Raw genomic sequence first — 16,272 nt, 5'->3', positions numbered from 1 at the left:
GTGATTCGTCCGCAATTGGTTGTCGTTGCTCATTTGCCTTCACAATGTTCAGATAGGCTTAGCTGTGCTGTGCATTATTCAATGCACTGTCTGGCAAAACACTCAAACTAGTTGACAGCTACTTTGAGAGAGGCCCTGATAGCCTGTTGGTCCTGTATGGGGGCATTGTCCTTGTGACCGAATGCCAGAGGGTTCTGATAATGGAATGAGATGTGATGTCTATTTCAGGGCCTCTGTCTCTAATGCATCTCAGTGGAGGTGGAAACAGCTGTGGGATCCAATGGGGCCGGTCAGGCTGCTAAACCTTCCCACAAGCCGACGCAAGCCATGTTTCCATAACGCTCTGCCATTTTCCGCTACAATAGACAAAGCAAGGTTGCATATTCACACACTCCTGACCGAAAAACTGCATGCATAAAAATAAATAAAAAAAAGGTGCATGTCTGGGAGTCAAACAAGAATCGTGTCACTTTTGCATGCGGTCGAGGCCTCGCAACCATGACGGAAATATTAATCCTAATTATTTACCCATTTTGTGAGGTAACATGATCACGATTATGATCATGATTACAAGTCTGACACAAAAAGAAAACATTCTAGTGCACGTCTTAAATCTTATATATTAACGTATTGACTTTTCAGAGCCTGCTTCCAAATTATAGGTTTTAGCTGGTAGTATTCAGCGACCAATATGCGGAGTTAGCTACCAATTACTCACAAAAAGTTGAACCACAGCAAATTAAGCTTGCCTGCCTCGAGACAAAACCCTATTCAGCCAAAGTTACCAAACTCAACCTTAGCTAGAAAAAGCAAGTCGAGGTGCTTTGCAGTATGCTCATGTCTAGATGTGCAAAGTGCCTGCCAGCAAGGAGAGTTTGACACATACACAAAACCTATCTTAGTTCATGCACCAACAAAAAAATGTTAAGTTTAGATCTCCAGTCAGACTGCCAGAGAGTCTGGCCCACAACCTAAACCAAAGATACGGAAGAAAGACTGCTAACCTATCGCTTTCTTTCACGGTGAAAACAGGAAATAGACACATCAATGACGTACCACAAACGTCTCATATTAGAAATTGTTCAAAATATCACTGATGCATACATCATAGTGGGATTTAAGTTTAACTTTATTCACATGTGGTGAATCTGATCCTCGATGCAGCGCTTTTCAGTTATCATCCATGTTTTGTCTCAGACAGACACGTCTCCATTTGACCATCTTGTCTTGTCTGAAATAATGGTCACCACAACACCAGCATTCATCAACTTACACCGCTTTTGGCTGCATTGGAGTTTATACCGGGACTAAGAGCGCGAGCCCTGTGTGCCGGTGTGGTTTGCAGTTGGTGGTACTTGTTGCTCTGGTTCAGTGTGTCCTGAAACATGATAGGAATTACTCACAGAGAGCCCCCACCATTCCAGACAGGCAGTGAATGGGGGCGACAGAGACAGCACTGCGCATGCGTTTCACCCCGGCCCATTGTCTTGCTGCCCTTGTGCTGTGTTGTTGGAGGTCAGTGAAATAGTAGCCAGCGTTCCTGTTTGCTCGTTGGTCACATGACAGAGAAGTGGGGAGGGGGGCCGGGATGGATGAGGGGGGTGGGCCAAACTCGGCTGGGCCTGTGGAATTTGAAGTAGGAGGGGTCCTTTTGACAGAGGCCCCTTATGTTCCCTGAGAATACCTTCACTGTCTTAGGTTAGCTGTGCAGGACCTAGTCGGGTCGTGCCGAGGGGGGGTGTGTGCATGTTAACCTGTCACACACACACGTTTAGAAACATTTTTTTGGATCAGAATAGGAATCAGATCCATTGGCCAAGTATGTGTTCCCGCATTCAAGGAACTTGTCTCGGTTTGGCTCACAATGGATCAGCATTGCGCAATTCACAACACACAACAAGAGCAACAGCACAAGGGAGGGTAATCAGTAATAATAAACACTGGTAGGGAATACTATAAATAACAAATGTTATATACAGAATTACATGAAAAACACAGTAATAGAGTATAGTATATATGTAAATATGGCTTGGGAGGCATACAAATATAAATAGACAATATTAACAGCAGTATAAATGCCTATTGATTTGTGAAAGTGTCCTAAGTCATGCGAGTATAGATTTATTTATTTATTTTTTGCATAGCGTGTCAAAAATGCTTTGGAGACAACACTTTCCATGTAGCATGTAAGGCAAAGCCAGTCAGTCAAAAAAAAAAGAAGCTTCTATACCAATTCTTTTTCACCTCTTAAACATGAAAATGAACAAAACGTGTCCTCTTTGAACAAGGACCACCGGCATGTCTTACTTTATGAGGGCAAGGGCTTTTATGAGCCGCCTTATAGCCCCAGCTGCATCTGTGCAAAGCCAATTTAGTAGTTAGTTATCTGCATGAGGCATTTGTGTGCATGACACAAGTGGACATATGGCCTGTCATGTTATGTGGCCAAGAAAAAAAAGGGACAACGCACACCTTTGTGCAGCTATATTTGATTTAAAGATTTGGTTGTTCTCACCAGGGGCGTTCCTAGGATTAGAGGACATTCGGGGCTTAGCCTGGACCTGTGTTGGGGGATCCGGGGGGGGGTCTTCTCCTGGAAATTCTGTTTTGATAAACAAGTTCTATTTTGATGCTTTTTCATGCAGTCTGGCGCCTTATTTACATTCAAAATACAGGTCGTGATCACCGAAAATTTAAATGTGTACCTTAAAAACTGTTATTTACTTTTCAGATTATTTATCTCCACCGGGTGGTAGGTTAGGTCGCACGTGCGAGTGTGTGTCTATCCATGGCTAATCTCGCATACTACTGGACCTATCAGCCTACTATTTTTCGTGCACAGTTATGACTGTATGATGAAGAACCTCTCATGGTTGTGGTGATTAAAAGCCTTCAAAAATTGTTTGTTCTCGCTATCGCCGCTCCCTCTCTTCACTCTCTACCTCACTCAACCAACGCTACACACTCTCTCGCTCTCTCTCTCTCAATTTATACACTACCGTTCAAAAGTTTGGGATCACCCAAACAATTTCGTGTTTTCCATGAAAAGTCACACTTATTCACCACCATATGTTGTGAAATGAATAGAAAATAGAGTCAAGACATTGACAAGGTTAGAAATAATGATTTGTATTTGAAATAAGATTTTTTTTACATCAAACTTTGCTTTCGTCAAAGAATCCTCCATTTGCAGCAATTACAGCATTGTAGACCTTTGGCATTCTAGCTGTTAATTTGTTGAGGTAATCTGGAGAAATTGCACCCCACGCTTCCAGAAGCAGCTCCCACAAGTTGGATTGGTTGGATGGGCACTTCTTTGAGCAGATTGAGTTTCTGGAGCATCACATTTGTGGGGTCAATTAAACGCTCAAAATGGCCAGAAAAAGAGAACTTTCATCTGAAACTCGACAGTCTATTCTTGTTCTTAGAAATGAAGGCTATTCCATGCGAGAAATTGCTAAGAAATTGAAGATTTCCTACACCGGTGTGTACTACTCCCTTCAGAGGACAGCACAAACAGGCTCTAACCAGAGTAGAAAAAGAAGTGGGAGGCCGCGTTGCACAACTGAGCAAGAAGATAAGTACATTAGAGTCTCTAGTTTGAGAAACAGACGCCTCACAGGTCCCCAACTGGCATCTTCATTAAATAGTACCTGTTAGAGCCTGTTTGTGCTGTCCTCTGAAGGGAGTAGTACACACCGGTGTAGGAAATCTTCAATTTCTTAGCAATTTCTCGCATGGAATAGCCTTCATTTCTAAGAACAAGAATAGACTGTCGAGTTTCAGATGAAAGTTCTCTTTTTCTGGCCATTTTGAGCGTTTAATTGACCCCACAAATGTGATGCTCCAGAAACTCAATCTGCTCAAAGAAGTGCCCATCCAACCAATCCAACTTGTGGGAGCTGCTTCTGGAAGCGTGGGGTGCAATTTCTCCAGATTACCTCAACAAATTAACAGCTAGAATGCCAAAGGTCTGCAATGCTGTAATTGCTGCAAATGGAGGATTCTTTGACGAAAGCAAAGTTTGATGTAAAAAAAGTCTTATTTCAAATACAAATCATTATTTCTAACCTTGTCAATGTCTTGACTCTATTTTCTATTCATTTCACAACATATGGTGGTGAATAAGTGTGACTTTTCATGGAAAACACGAAATTGTTTGGGTGATCCCAAACTTTTGAACGGTAGTGTATATTGATATGTTTCTTTGATGGCAAATGAAGTCCTTATTGGACAGGTTATGACTTTGTTCATATTGTTAAAAAGATGTCATGTTAAAGTCTGTTTCTTGTCAAATGAAGACTTGCTTTAAAATTAAAATTCTCTCTTTTTGAATCAATCTTGGTTCTATGATGGAACTCTTTTTGTGCATGATAATTTTTTTGGGTTTTTTTATTGACTAACATTCAAATATACAAACATTACAGACATGTACTCAACAAGATTATAAGAACGGGTAAGAACTTCACAAAAGGACAAAATAAAAGATGAATACAGAAGACACAAAAATTAACATTGGGGTAATGAACTACATGATCATAAAACTGAAATAGAACTCATATCATAAACTATCAAATTATTCCTCTTTAAACAATTCATCATACATTTTCACAGTATTATTGCTTTTTTTTTTATCATTTATAAGTTCCAGAGTCTTAACATACTCTTTAAAGTCACCTAAAAATCCAGAAAAATTGGGGGTGACATTTGTTATTCTGCATTCATGTATGCGAAATTTACCGTATAGGATGAACAAATTTTCAAGATTCAAGATTCAAAATTCTTTATTTGTTATGTCTCATTATACAAGTACAAGAGAGTAAAACTCTTGTGTTTCGGCTCCTCAACACTGCAACAACAATAGTAATAAATATCAACAAAACAGAACAAAAAGGCAGTCATAATGATAAATAGTGTGTGGTGTATGTATTCATGCGAGGGTCCGCCTAGGAGGCTGCACATCCACAAACTGAAAGGCAAAACGTTTTTATTAGGTAGATTTTTCAGCTTGAGCGCTGCATATTAAAAGATTTTTTTTAATGCCTTTTTTTTTAATGGCAGGAAAAACACTTTTTTTCCTGCCCGTGTGTGTGTATCTGTCCTCTGCTAATCTCACATACTACTGGGCCTGGCAGTTTAATAATTTTTGTGCACAGTTGTGACTGTATGATCAAGGACCTCTCGTGGTTGCAGTAATTCAAAACCTTTGAAAAACCTGTTGTATACGCAATCAAATACTTTCTCAGTACACCCAAGGGATAGGCTCCAGCATCCTTGTGACCCTGACTAAGGATAAGTGGTTTGGATAATCAATGAATGAATGGATGGATGCTAACTCCTCAGCTGGTTTTTCTTCAAGTCCAAGCACCTGAGAATGGGAGATACGCAGGCAGTGCCTCCATAATGTCCCTTCTCCTGGTAGGCAAAATAAGGGGTGGTTTGTTGCCAAGGCCAACAAACAATAATTTAATATTATTAAATTCTCTCCCCCCCCCCTCTCGCTCGCTCTCTATCTATCTGTCCCTCAGTTGATATGTGAATCGGTTCTTTGATGGAAAATGAAGTCCTTATTGGACAGGTTATGACTTTGTTCATATTGTTAAAAAGATGTCATGCTAAAGTCTGTTTCTTGTCAAATGAAGACTTGCTTTAAAATTAAAATTCTCTCTGTTTGAATCAATCTTGGTTCTATGATGGAAGTTGAACTCTTTTTGTGCATGATAATTTTTGGGGTTTTTTTTTATTGACAAACATTCAAATATACAAACATTACAGACATGTGCTCAACAAGATTATAAGAACGGGTAAGAAATTCACAAAAGGACAAAATAAAAGATAAATACAGAAGATGCAAAAATTAACATTGGGGTAATGAACTACATGATCATAAAACTGAAAAAGAACTCATATCATAAACTATCAAATTATTCCTCTTTAAACAATTCATCATACATGTTCACAGTATTACTGCTTTTTTATCATTTATAAGTTCCAGAGTCTTAACATACTCTTTAAAGTCACCTAAAAATCCAGAAAAATTGGGGGTGACATTTGTTATTCTGCATTCATGTATGTGAAATCTACCGTATAGGATGAACAAATTTTCAAGATTCAAAATTCTTTATTTGTTACGTCTCATTATACAAGTACAAGAGAGTAAAACTCTTGTGTTTCGGCTCCTCAAAACTGCAACAACAATAGTAATAAATAACAACAAAACAGAACAAAAAGGCAGTCATAATGATAAATAGTGTGTGGTGTATGTATTCATGCGAGGGTCCGCCTAGGAGGCTGCACATCCACAGACTGAAAAGCAAAACGTTTTTATTAATATTATTAAATTCTCTCTCTCTCTCTCCGCCCCTCTCGCTCGCTCTCTATCTATCTGTCCCTCAGTTGATATGTGAATCGGTTCTTTGATGGAAAATGAAGTCTTTATTGGGCAGGTTAATGTGAAGGAGTGACTTGGTTCTTATTGTTGAAAAGATGTTCAAGCTCAAGTACTTTATTTGTCACATGTGCGGAAATACAAGGTAAAACATGCCGTGAAATGAAGAGGGGTACTCCGTCTATCATTGTGTGAAGACATAGACCTAGATAAAAGACAAAAGATAAGTGCATTTTCCCTCTTCTTTTTAAGTCAAAATAAACAATTTAAAAAAAAACCTAGCTGTCTCAAGTATGTGAAAGGTCATGTATGTTGAGAGTTCTTATGGCCTGTGGATGGACATGTTAAAGTTAAAGTCTGTTTCTTGTTCTGTTTCTTGTTAGTCATGTTAAAGTCTGTTTCTTGTTAAATTGTTAAATGAAGAGTTGTTTTAAAATGCTCTCTCTGAATCGATCTTGGCTTCCATGATGGAAGCTGAACTCCTTTTGTGCATGTTCATGTAAAGGAGTGACTGTTTGATGACGTCCTTGTTCAGTGTTAACTCACTCACTCTCACTCTCTCTCTCTCTCTATATATATATATATATTTATCATCTGATCTGAAGCCAGAACTGACCTGACTGTGGTTTTCTGGAACATTAGTGAAGGCACAGCTATTAGACAGCGATCAAAAGGGTCACATAGCAAACATTTTCTTTTTGGAAAGTGCAAGTTCATATTAGACTTGGTCGCATTCGTGCAAGGGTCTGCCTAGGAGGCTGCACATCCACAGACTGACAGGCAAAAACGTTTTTATTAGGTAGATTATTCAGCTTGAGCGCTGCATTTTAAAAGCTTTTTTAATGCCTTTTTTAATGGCAGGAAAAACACTTTTATTTTTTTCTGTCTGTGTGTGCGTGTATCTGTCCTCTGCTAATCTCACATAATTGATTCTTGTTATCTTGTTAGTTCAATCAATCAATCAATCAAGTTGCATTTTTATAGCGCTTTTCTAGCTGCAACAGCCACTCAAAGCGCTTAAAAACATTATACACAACCATGAGCAGACCAGATAGTAGTCTTTCTTCGTTCCAACCAAGCAGCTACACACCCAAGTCCATAAATCAAGTTCTTAGTTCTTAGTTGTTTTTTTTCTTTACTGGAGTGTGGGTGTCTATAATAGGACCCAATTTCCCCTCGGGGATGAATAAAGTATTCTGATTCTGATTCTGATACCACTGGGCCTGGCAGCTTAATAATTTATGTGCACAGTTACTGCTGTATGATCAAGGACCTCTCGAGGTTGCAGCGATTCAAAACGTTTGAAAAACCTGTTTTATACCGCAATTGAGTCGCTAACTCCTCAGCTGGGTTTTCGCCAAGTCCAAGCACCTGAGAATGGGAGATACGCAGGCAGTGCCTCCATAATGTGGTTTGTTGCCAAGGCCAACAAACGATAATTCAATATTCCAATAAAAATTAGTTTGTTGGAATATTACATTTCCCCCTCCCCACACAAACACACTTTTCAGATAGAGTTCATGCAGTGTAGTGCTGCACTGTTTGTTCACCATCTCCGTCTGCCGAGTACTGCATTCCACTGAAATGTTATGTGTTTCATTTGACTACAGTACAGTCAACCCATTATTAACCTTGATTTTTTAATTAATTTTTCACCGTTGAAAGAGCAACATACTTTTAATTGGTGTCGATTTAACACACGTAATTACATCACATGATCTAACTGTAGCAGTATAAAAACAATACCCCCAAACATAATGGCATAACTTACAGGGCGGCAGGGGGGGGTGCCAAGGTCATTGTTTATTTAGTTTAAATTCATTTAGATTTAAATCAATACGATGGTTAACTTTTGTCTGTGCCAGTAGTAAAATGGATAAGTCGTTAAGAGTTTTAGTTCATTTTATGGAAATTTGATTCATTTGCTAGAAAAACCCTGCTAAAGGACAATGAAAGTATGCTGTGGGATCAGGCGAGTGTGGCCCGCTAGCTAAACGACGGCACCCGATGATTGTTGGCGCTTCTCTTCATCATGATTGTAGGTGCCGAATCCGACTCACATCATAAATCAACAGGCAATTTCCGCCGTTATTGAAAAGTTACAACATGGGCTAATATCTTACCCTTCCGCCTCTTTTGGAAAAAACCCAAAACCACTGAGTTGTTCCGCCCCTCCCCTCCCCTCCCCCCCCCCCCCCCAACAGCAAGCTGAGGCGTTTCTCCTCCGCTTGTCTCTGCCTGCTGTGCTGTAACTTGAATCGCTGATCAATGACGTCACTCCGCGCTGATCATCACCCCCCCACCCCACCCCCACACATATACACTTGCGTTTATTTTGATAGGCTGTTATGTTACCAAGACTATCGCACGTTCACACACGTCACATTTTTTGTCTGTTTTTGTTTTGTCGAGCTTCACATAGGCTTACATTTAAAACTAAAACTAAATTCAGGGCTACAGTGTGTTGTGTCCAGCAAAACTCGGACCACGACTTTGAATCAAACTGTGTTTATTGCTGCCACAGTAAACGTCACATACACGTACAGCATAGCATCAACTACGTCTCGTGTTAAAAACGTTGGCGGTTTAAGTCCCGACACAAGGACCTGGCGACGGCCATTTTTGGTTCCCGCTTTCCAGCTACTTCTTGTTTTGTTTTTTGTTTTTTTTATAGACAAGAATACAACCGATACAGGAACACTGTACATATATATATCCAGCTTCTTCATGTGCGCTACTCGGCCGGGGGATTTTGGCGCAGGCGTGGGGGAGGTCACAGGGTCGCCCTTGCAGAACTGGCTTGTATAAACTTTAGCAGTTCACACGAAGGACATCACACTTCCTTATTTACAATAATAACTCTGCCCCGCGCCCGCTGTTTTACTCAGCAACCTTGCGCGCGTCTCACCCTTTCTTTAAAGTGCTTTTTTGGGGGGGGGGTAAAATATTTGACTAAAAATACAGTCTCTGGTATCCCTTCCGCGACTTCGCCGGCACAAGTCTGCCGGGGAGGTCAATGAGAGGTCAAAGTTGACATTAAATGCTTACGTGACACTTCACATGAAAAACTGACCAACTTGGACCAAGTAATCATCAACCAGCAGTAAAACTAAGGCACAGTGAAAACTCATGAAGACCGGAAGCGAGAGCAGCCATTACTAAGAGTTTGACTGCAGTACGTTCTGCATAAGCTGGTTTTTGAATAAATAGGAAGTGGAGACTTTTTGTAAGTTAAGTTGGATGTTTTTGCTATTTCCAAGCTCGTTTTACTGTCTATTAGACACGGGGCAAGAAGTCTACTTGTCAAATCCTATTCAAATACTTTTTTCTTTGAAATGGAGAACATCAGAAACACAAGGGGCGGCGGCACAGGGACCGAATCATCGCCTTCAGCAATACACCACATTAGCCTAGTCAGTAGAAATACTCATAATTGATACTTTCGATCAAATAAACGACATCAATGGATGGCACAGTATTTTGTCAGGTGCACACAAGTTTTACATGATCCACACAACGCTCATGTGTATTTTTTTTTCTTTACCCAATTTAATGGGAAATGGTTGCCACAACAGTTCAACATCCAAAGAGCAAGCGGAGATTCGTTGTCTCGTTTAGACGTGGCTTTTTAAAAGAAGGAACATTTGTTTATATGGCGGGTGTCTATGTAACCAGGTTAAAATTAATGTTTTTATTTTATTTTGTTTGAGTATGAAATATCACCAAATCCTGTCTGTGTGCTGTTATTTGTGTTTACTACATTTTATTTTATGTCATTATTTACTTTTATGTGTTTTACAACGACCGTCATATACGTGTACTGTCGTTTTAAGAGAGAGGTCTTATGGGTACACGGAAGACGGAACGCGGGAGAGGCCATTTTTGTTTTGTGGGAGGAGTCTCAAGCAGCGATCGAGCCGAGCCACACGTGTTTCTTACCGTAGGACAGTTTTGCGGGTTGAGGAGAACGTAACCTTGAGTATCCCTGTAAGAAGATACTGCAAGCTGTGGGATAAAATACTTGTTTATCCTTTCTTACATCGGAGTCCCGTGGACGGTTTCTACTTCTAACGCACACGAGTGGAGTCCGGGCAGGGGTTGAACTTCGACCCCCACGTCCGTAAGAAACACCGCTCCTGCTGGAGGACTGGACGGTTGTCGAAGGGTTTGAAACCAAAATAATGGCAAGGTGAGCCAAATAGAGTCCTGTGTGTCCCCCCTCCTTCCTTGATTATGATGATGATGATGATGATGATGATGAGAGACTGAGGGCCCCCCATAACACCTGGGACCCCACCGAAAATAGAACACAACGCAGAGCTGATGATGGAAGTGACGGGCATGCAGCAGTCTGACCAGCATAGAACAGCATAGGACTGCCCCCGTTACATTGGTGCCGTGACCCTCCTGGATTCTGAGAGTGACATCAGTTGCTCGCCGCGGGAGGCTGCTGTCGTCATCAAGCCCCAGACGTCCTCAGGTATTTCTATAGACTGTACACTCATGTTACAGTGGACTGGAGTTGAGCTGTGTGGACACTGAACAGTCATAGCTGTGGTTACCATGGACTGGGCTTGTGAACAGGACATTTGTATATACTGAAGGAAGAAAAACACACGAAAAAAAAAGGAAAAAAAGGTTAATGTTGATGTGATTGAAGGACTCGTGTGAATAATCTATTGATCTAAACTACTGGATATGTGCATATGTGATTAATCTATTGGTGAATTTGTTGATTGTGTGTGATTGTTTCAATCTCTTAGTGATTTCTAGATTCAATTATTTAAATGAATTGAGCTTTTCACTTTTTTATTTTATTTTTTATTTTATCTGAGTGTTAGAGGTAGGAACATGGCAGAGGGTGGTTCGTACGTAGGTGGGGGTAACATTGCTGATCAGGATCTTTTGGATCGCCAGTGTGCTATGGAGAGGGGGTACCAGTTAGATGTGGGTGGGGGTTTACGGCTAGGTGTAGGTAGGAGTTTCGGGCAGCTCTTAGAGGGCGGGGAACCAGACACCAGAGCACCAGGACCTAGAGACCCGACCACATTTGGCACTCCTCAGTTCACCTCCACACGCTACGTAGAATGGGCCAGGCCAGTTATCAGCGAAGGGGCTGTGCTGGGTAACAGCGAGCAGCCAGTGGGTGAGTTAGCCATGCTCATTACTCGGTTAGCAGAGAAGATAGGAGAGTCAATCACTGCTAAGCTGCAGGAAACACAAATGCTTAGAAACACACACACAGACAGTGCTAGGTCTGCTGAACCGTGTTCGGAGACAGCTCCTAGTGTTAGAGTAGTAATGCAGACAGACGCTAGGGAGCCTCCTATTTTCAGGGGCGATAGCTCTGATAAGTTTACAGTTCATGAGTGGGAGAGCCTTATGACTTTGTATTTGAGGAAGCGAGCCATTCCAGTTAGTGAGCAGTCACATGAGATTCTAGCTAAGCTTATGGGGAAAGCAGGGGACGTGGTGAGGATAAAGCTGCGCAACACATCTGTCGACCACATAGCGAACCCCCACATTATTTTTGATGTACTGAAGCAACACTTTAGTGACTTCACATACTCGAGCATGCCCCTGGCGGACTTTTACAGTACGCTGCCCAAGCCAGGTGAGGACGCTATGGAGTATTGGATTAGGCTTAATAAGACAGTGGAGGTGGCTGACGAATGCTTGAAGTGGCAGGGCCGTAGTATTGAAGAGCCAAGCCACGAGGTAAGCATGATGTTTATCAAACACTGTCCAGATCAGTCTCTTGCCAATGTTTTTAAGTTCAAGTCCGCAGGGAAATGGTCTGCTAGCGAGATCCAGGAGAGGCTTGATGAGCACATGCTGCAGAGGAAGTCCCGTGTTGCTGCAGGTGGACAACGTGAAGCAGGCGCGGTAGAGCGTAGGTTCCATTCACAGGTTCATGTCCCTGTAGTCGACATGGCTCCCGACTTGAACACGACCGTGCCGGTGGTGCTATCTCCCGTCCCGGCTCATGCGTCATCTCCTATACCATTTTGTGCAAGGTCTCCTACACCGTCTCCTGCACCTGTCTCTGGCGGTGATGATTATATGAGGAGTTTGGTGAGCTTGCTAGACCGTTTGGTCAAAATGCAGACTCAGGTTCCAGTTAGCGCTGCAGTCCGGACACCGACGCAGACTCAACCGCCAGCTAGCGCCGCAGGGCAGGTGTCAGACGCACCGCAGAGGTTGTGCAGGGTTTGTAAGTCTCCGGATCACTCCACATTTTCCCACTGCAGCCGGGAGAACCGATGTATAAACTGTTTGTCTCCTGGTCATTGGAAGAGGGACTGTCCTCACCCTCAGCCGCCCAACCAGCTCCGTTCTCAGCCTGGTGGAAGAGCTGGTCGTCAGTCTCGTCCGTTAAACTACTAAACCCACACCTAGAGAGGGATGGTGTGGGTAATGTAGATGTATCCCTCACTGATGTCTCCGACCTGGCTCACTTGTATGAAGACAAGTGTGCCAAAGCACCTCAGGGTTCGCGTATGGTCATTCAGGCGACACAGAGGATTCAGGCTTTCAGTGACTTGTTCTATGCTCCTGTTCTTATCAACCAGAGTGTGCAGCTTAATGGCATGTTGGATACTGGCTCTATGTCATGCAGTATCAGTGAAAATGCAGTAGAGAAGCTCCGCTCTGGGGGTGTTTTACCTGAGAAGCAGCAGCCTGAAGAGAACATTGTCTTGATTGGCTGCGGTGGTCTGGAGACTAGGCCTGATGGTTTTTATGACCTCAACATGCAGCTTTATGGTGTTTCCTTTGTCATACCCACTCTGGTCGTGCCCGGTCAGCATGATGATCTGATAGTCGGCACAAACGTCATTAAACATGTGGCCCATGTACTCAAGAGTGGTACTGAGTACTGGGACATCGCGTCCAGACAGGAACATCCGTCTAGTCCTGACGTTGAACAGTTCTTGTCCATGTTCACGAATGTAGAGCGCTGGAGGGGTGGTGCAGTTCCTGAGAAGATAGGTACTGTTAAGCTCACCCAGGCCGTGACACTCTTACCGAGGCACGAGCACTTAGTCTGGGGCAGACTTCCTGCTAAGGTGCCTATGTCAGCTGGAAGCACTGTTGTTGTGGAGCCGACAGACTCCAAGGCCATGCCACGCAGTGTCCTCGTAGGTCGACTTGTCACACCGCTCTGGGGTGATAGGTGGGTACCCATGACTGTTGTCAATCCATCTGACAAAGCCATCACACTGAAAAGGAACTGCAAGTTGGCTGATGTGTTTCCATGCTTGGCGATTGAGGACTTTAATGTTTTCCAGGGACTGCAATCAGTTGCAGGGAGGCATGAGTCCAACGCCACAGATAGTGCCTGTCCCCCTGTCCAGCCGGCTAGGAGTTTGTCAGAGCTCGGACTCAGTGACATTGACCTCAGCTCCTGTCAGGTTAGTGAGGCATGCAAGTCCCAGCTCACTCAGCTGCTCACCGAGTACCATGACATCTTCTCCAGGGACTCTCTGGACTGTGGCGAGGTCACAGGATACACACATCGCATCCATCTGGTGGATGAGCGCCCCTTTCGCTTGCCCTACAGGAGGGTTCCCCCAGCCCACTATCAGAAGTTGAGACAGGTTCTCACTGATATGGAGGAGAAAGGGATTATCCGGAAGTCCTCGAGCGCATACGCTTCACCGCTGGTTATGGTATGGAAGAAGGATGGCGGGCTTCGGATCTGCACTGATTTCAGATGGCTGAATGCTCGGACCTTGAAAGACGCTCATCCCTTGCCACACCAGTCGGACTGTCTTGCCGCGCTGGGTGGTAACTGCCTCTTTAGTACGATGGACCTCACCTCTGGCTTCTTCAACATCCCAATGCATGAAGATGACAAGAAGTACACTGCTTTCACGACTCCCCTTGGGTTGCATGAATACAATCGCATGCCACAGGGCCTTTGTAATAGCCCTGCAGCCTTCATGAGAATGATGATTGGGATCTTTGGGGATCTGAACTTCACGAAGCTTTTGTGCTATCTTGATGATCTTCTTGTCTTCGCGCCGTCAGAGGTTGAGGCTCTGTCGAGGCTCCGCACTGTGTTTCAGAGGTTGAGGGAGAACAACTTGAAACTGGCTCCGAAGAAGTGTCATCTGCTGCAGAAGCGGGTGCGGTTTTTGGGCCACGTGGTTGATGGTGGAGGTGTGTCTGTCGATCCCTCCAAAGTAGAGGTCATCTCCAACATGACAGTGCAGGATCTCATGGAAGGTGATGGGTGCACGCCTTCTGTTCGTAGGATCAAATCTTTCCTTGGTATGGTATTTTACTACCAGCATTTCCTCCCGAACTGCTCCTCCGTGGCTAAGCCCCTGTTCGCCCTTACAGCTGGACAAAAAAGGAGGGGGAGGTCGGCTAAGGATAAGAAGCCCCATGGCAGCTTCCGTAAGCTTACCTCCGCAGACTGGACGGTGGAATGTGGGGAAGCATTTGATCTGTTGAAGACGATGTTACTGGAGTGTGTGGTGCTTGCCCATCCAGACTTTGAGGTGCCTTTCATTTTGTCGGTCGATGCGTCTTTGGACGGACTCGGCGCGGTGCTGTCTCAAGTGCCCCGAGGAGAGTCCAAGGCCAGACCTGTTGGTTTTGCAAGCAAGTCCCTCAGTGCCTCACAGCGGAAGTATCCAGCTCATAGACTGGAGTTCATGGCGCTGAAGTGGAGTGTTTGTGAAAAGTTCAGCCACTGGCTGAAGGGTCAAAGCTTCACCGTTTGGACAGATAATAATCCGCTGACTTATCTCCTAACGAAGCCGAAGCTTGACGCGTGTGAGATCCGCTGGGTGTCTAAGTTGGCGTCTTACACCTTCGATCTCAAACACCTGCCAGGGAAGAAAAACGTGGTGGCGGATGCATTGAGTCGCGACCCTTTTTCCAAGCCCGTCAGTCAGAGGCTACTTAGGGAGCCCTACCCGGCCCTTGTTCAGGAAGCCGACGGGGTTGAGGGGGACTCTGTGCAGGATGTTTTCAGACTCAGTTGCCAGTCCCAAACACTGAGTAGTGCGCGATCTGGGTTTGCTTGTGATGCAGCTGAGGTCAGGGCTTTTTGTCAAGCCAAATGTGACTGGCCTGATGCATCAGTATTCACAGCACTCAGTTTGGTCCAGCACGTTCAGCATCTGTCGGGTGGTCAGGTTACACTGCCAATGTTATCCACCGAGGAGCTCAGGTTGAGTCAGGAGCAGGACCCCTGCATCTCCAAGGTGTTGCCCTTTGTCGCTGTTCGGAAGCGGCCATCGAGGCGTGAGAGGCATGGTGCTGACCAGAAGGTCCTCAGGCTGCTGAAACAGTGGGAGAAGTTGGAAGTCAATGATGGTGTCTTGTACAGGGTGACAAAGGACCCAGTGTCCAAGCAGAGGAGGTCTCAGTATGTTTTACCTCTGAGTCTGAAAGACAAGGCACTGTCTGGCATCCACGATCACGCTGGTCATCAGGGCCAGGACCGTACTCTCTCTCTTGCAAGGCAGCGTTTTTATTGGCCTGACATGGAGAGGGATATCAGAGCATATGTCAGATGCTGTCGGAGATGTGTGTTTGGGAAGACCCCAGAGCCAGCTGCTTGCGCGCCCCTGGAGAGCATTAAAACCTCCGCACCGATGCAGCTTGTGTGTATGGATTTCTGGTCCGCTGAGGACAGTAAGCAGCGGTCGGTCGATGTCCTAGTGGTTACTGACCACTTCACTAAGCTTGCTCACGCATTCCCCTGCGCCAATCAGACAGCGAAGCAGGTCGCCAAGAAACTCTGGGATCATGTATTCTGTGTTTACGGGTTTCCGGAGAGAATACATTCTGACCAGGGCACAAACTTTGAGAGCAACCTGATTGCAGAGCTTCTCAGGTTGGCGGGTGTAGCGAAGTCCCACACGACG

Source organism: Lampris incognitus, chromosome 3 (genome assembly GCF_029633865.1).
Source record: "Lampris incognitus isolate fLamInc1 chromosome 3, fLamInc1.hap2, whole genome shotgun sequence".
In the NCBI taxonomy this organism is placed as follows: domain Eukaryota; kingdom Metazoa; phylum Chordata; class Actinopteri; order Lampriformes; family Lampridae; genus Lampris; species Lampris incognitus.
Note: the sequence above shows the minus strand (reverse complement) of the source record.